Raw genomic sequence first — 4,458 nt, 5'->3', positions numbered from 1 at the left:
CCGGACCTCAAGCTGTACTACAGAGCAATTGTGATAAAAACTGCATGGTATTGGTACAGTGACAGGCACATGGATCAATAGAATAGAATTGAAGACCCAGAAATGAACCCACACACCTATGGCTAAAACCATCCAGTGGAAAAAAAGACAGTATTTTTAGCAAAAGTTGCTGGTTCAACTGGTGGTTAGCATGTAGAAAAATGCAAATCGACCCATTCTTATCTCCTTGTACAAAGCTCAAGTCCAAGTGGATCCAGGACCTCCACATAAAACCAGATACACTGAAACTTATAGAGGAGAATGTGTAGAACAGCCTCGAATATATGGGCACTAGGGAAAAATTCCTGAACAGAACACCAATGGCTTATGCTGGAAGATCAAGAATTGACAAGTAGGACCTAATAAAACTGCAAAACTTCTGTAAGGCAAAAGACACTGTCAATAGGACAACAGACTGGGAAAAGATCTTTACCAATCCTACATCCAATAGTGGGTTAATATCTAACATATACAAAGAATTAAAAAGTTAGACTCCAGAGAACCAAATAACCCTATTAAAGTGGGCCGAGAAGCACCTAAAGAAATGTTCAACATCCTTAGTCATCAGGGAAATGCAAATCAAAGCAGTTCTGAGATTCCACCTCATACCTGTCAGAATGGCTAAAATAAAAAACTCAGGTGACAGCAGATGCTGGCAAGGATGTGGATAAAGAGGAACACTCCTCCATTGTAGGTGGGATTGCAAGCTAGTAAAACCACTCTGGAAATCATTCTGGTTGTTCCTCAGAAAAATTGGACATAGTATTACCTGAGGACCCAGCTATATAACTCCTGGTCATAGACCCAGAAGATGGTCCAACATATAACAAGAACACATGCTCCACTATGTTCATAGCAGCCTTATTTATAATAGCCAGAAGCTGGAAAGAACCCAAATGTCATTCAAGAGGAATGGATACAGAAAGTGTGATACATTTATACAATGGAGTACGACTCAGCTATTAAAAACAATGAATTCATTAAATTCTTAGGCAAATGGATAGAACTAGAAAATATCATCCTGAGTGAGGTAACCCAATTGCAAAAGTACACACATGTTATGCACTCTCTAATAAGTGGATTTTAGCCAAAAAGCTCCAAACAACCAGGATACAATTCACAGACCATATGAAACTCAAGTAGAAGGAAGACCAAAGTGTGTGTGCTTGCGTCCTTCTTAGAAGGAGAACAAAATACTCACAGGAACAAATATGCAGATAGAGTGTTGAGCAGAGACTGAAGGAAAGATCATCCAGAGACTGTATCCCATATACAGTTACCAAACCCAGACACTATTGCGGATGCCAAGAAGTGCTTGCTGAAAGGAACCTGATATAGCTGTCTCCTGAGAGGCTCTGCCAGAGCCTGACAAATACAGATGTGGATGTTCACAGCCAACCATTGGACTGAGTGGGGTCCCCAGTAGAGGGATTAGAGAAAGGACTGAAGGAGCTGAAGGGGTTTGCAACCCTATAAGAAGAACAACAATATCAATTAACCAGACCTCCCCCCCACACCAGAAACCCCAGGGACTATGCCATCAACAAAGGAGTACACATGGCTCCAGCTGCATATATAGCAGAGGATGGCCCTGTCATGCATCAAAGAGAAGAGAGGTCCTTGATCCTATGAAGGCTTGATAGATATACCTCTGTAGGGGAGTCAAGGGTGGGGAGGTGGAAGTGGGAGTGGGTGGGTGGGTGGAGGAACACCCTCATAGAAGCAATGGGAGGAAGGATGTGATAGGGTGTTTTTGGAAGGGAGGGAAACTGTGAAAGGGGACAACATTTGAAATGTAAACAAAGAAAATATCCAAAAAAAAAAAAAAAGAACAATGACTTCATGAAATGAATGGAAGTAGAAAATAAAATCATCCTGAGGTAACCCTGATTGAGAAAGACAAACATGGTATGTACTGTAAGCTATAAAGTAAAGCATAAACATGACCACAGACTTAGAGAGGCTTAGTAACAAGGAATGTCCCTGGGAAGAAGAAATAGAATAGATACCTCAGGTGGACTACAGACAGGTAGGGACAGGAACAGGAGGGATCAGATAGTGGGAGGATTGAGGGAGAGAGTTCTGGGAGAGGCACTAGGAATTGAGGGAGCATCTCAGGAACTAGCTAGAAACCTACTACAATGGAAACTCCCTGGTATCTGTGAGGATGACCCTAGCTAAGACACTTAATACTCTTAATAATTGGGGCTACAGAGCCTCAATCAGTCTTCTGTAACCTGGCAAGACTTCCAAAAGAGGGAATGGAACTGCAACCTAGTCATAAAACCTTGTCCTGCCTTCACGATGTGCTGGGGTAAAGGTGGTGTATAAATTTGAAGGGGACAATGAATGACTGGTCTAGCTTGAAACCCATGCCACAAGAGGGAGTCTACTCCTGACAGTGCCAGGAACCAAAGGCTGGATAGACCAGAGACCACAATGCCTGCCCCACCCTCTTGATCACTAATTGAGAAAATGCCTTACAGCTGGATCTCATGGAGGCATTTCCTCAAGGGAGGCTCCTTTCTCTGTTAAAACTTCAGCTTTTGTCAAGTTGACCAGCAAAAGCAACTAGTACACAGTTGTAAGGCATTTTCTCAATTAGTGATCAATGGGGTAGAGCCCATTGTGGGTGGTGCCATCCCTGGGCTGGTAGTCCTAGGTTCTATAAGAAAGCAAGCTGAGCAAGCCAAGGGAAGCAAACCAGTAAGTAATGTCTCTCCATGGCCTCTGCATCAGCTCCTGCTTTCTGACCTGCTTGAGTTCTAGTCCTGACTTCCTTTGGTGATGAACAGCAATGTGGACATGTTACCTTAATAAACCCTTTCCTCCCCAACTTGCTCCTTGGTCATGTTGTTTGTGCAGGAGTAGAAACCCTGACTAAGACAATTCCTAATGATATTCTCCTACACTCATAGAAGGAGCCTAGCATAATCATCAGAGAGGTTTCATTCAGGAACTGATGTAAACAGATGCAAAAATCCCCAGCCAAATATTAGGCAGAGCTTGGAGAATTATGGAAAAGAGGAGGAGGAAAGACAAGACATCACAAGAAACCCCACAAAACTGGGTTCACAATCTGGGAGCCTGCATGGGTCTGACATAGACCCTGTGCATGTGCATATATGTTACAGTTGTGTAGCTTGATCTTCTTTTGGGACTCCTAACACTGGGAGTTGGGGCTGTCTCTGATTCTTGCCTGCTCTTGGGACACTTTCTTTCCTGCTGGGTTATCTAGTCCAGCCTTAATATGAGGGGAGGTGTCTAGTTTTATGCCATTTTTAGTTGATATGCCTGGGAGGCCTGCCCTTTTCTGAAGAACAGGGAGCTCAGGGCAGGACCAGGAGGGGAAACTGCAGTCAGATGTAGTATGCGAAAGAAATAATTAAAAAAAGAATTTAAGAAGGAACTCAAAGGGAAGGTCAAAGAATTATTTTATTATAAGTCTTTGTTTTGTTTTTAGAAATGGTCTGTCTTTCTTCTTTCTTTATTTTTTTATTACTTTTAATTTTTACAGTCCAGTCATTGCCCCCTCCTGGTTCAACCTCCTCACAGTTCCTTATTCCATTCTTCCTCTCCCTGTTTCTAAGAGGATGCCTCCATGCCAGGCCTCCCTACTCCCTGGGGCCTCAAGTCTCTTGAGGTTAGGCATATCTTCTCCCACTGAGGCCAGACCAGGCAGTCCTCTGCTGTATATGTGTAGGGGGCCTTGAACCAGCTGATGTATGCTGTCTGGTTGGTGGCTCAGTATCTGAGAGATCTCAGGGGTCCGAGTTAATTGAGACTGCTGGCCTTCCTATGGGGTCACTCTCCTCCTCAGAGTCTTCCAGCCTTTCCCTAATTCATTCAAAGGGGTCCCCAACTTTAGTTGGGTGTAAGTATCTGCATTTGTCTCTAAAAGAAAAACCCTAGGGCTGGAAAGCTGCTCATATGATGAGAATAGAGATGAAAAGGAATAGAAAAGGCCAGGTAATGGTGGTGCAAGCTGTTAATCTCAGCACTCTGGAGCCATAGGTAGGGTGGTCTCTGTGAGTTCGAGGCCAGCCTAGTCTACAGAGTGAGTTCCAGGACAGCCAAATATACACAGAGAAATAACCAATAACATAAAATAGAATAGATAAAAACAAGAAGAAAAGACTGTGCCTTTTGAGTTAGGTCAGTATGGAGAGCTACAGTGGAATGGGCTTTAGAGCAAGGGTGAACTCCAAAATATCAGGGAATGCATACTTAGAACAGAGATAGAAGAAAAGGAGAAGTTACAGCAGCTGCATAACCTACTGTGCTGAAGAGTGTGAATTTTGGGAAGGTAAAGTATCTGATGTCATTAAAAGGGATAATTATTCTGCCTGTCTCTTTAGCATGACTTAAGGCAGTCCTTCTCAATCTGGGTTTTGTCTGATTGCCAGGTCATTGATTCCA

The sequence above is a fragment of the Mastomys coucha genome, chromosome X (assembly GCF_008632895.1).
Source record: "Mastomys coucha isolate ucsf_1 chromosome X, UCSF_Mcou_1, whole genome shotgun sequence".
Taxonomy (NCBI): Eukaryota; Metazoa; Chordata; class Mammalia; order Rodentia; family Muridae; genus Mastomys; species Mastomys coucha.
The sequence above is the reverse complement of the archived record's forward strand: the minus strand, read 5'-3'. Positions refer to the sequence as shown.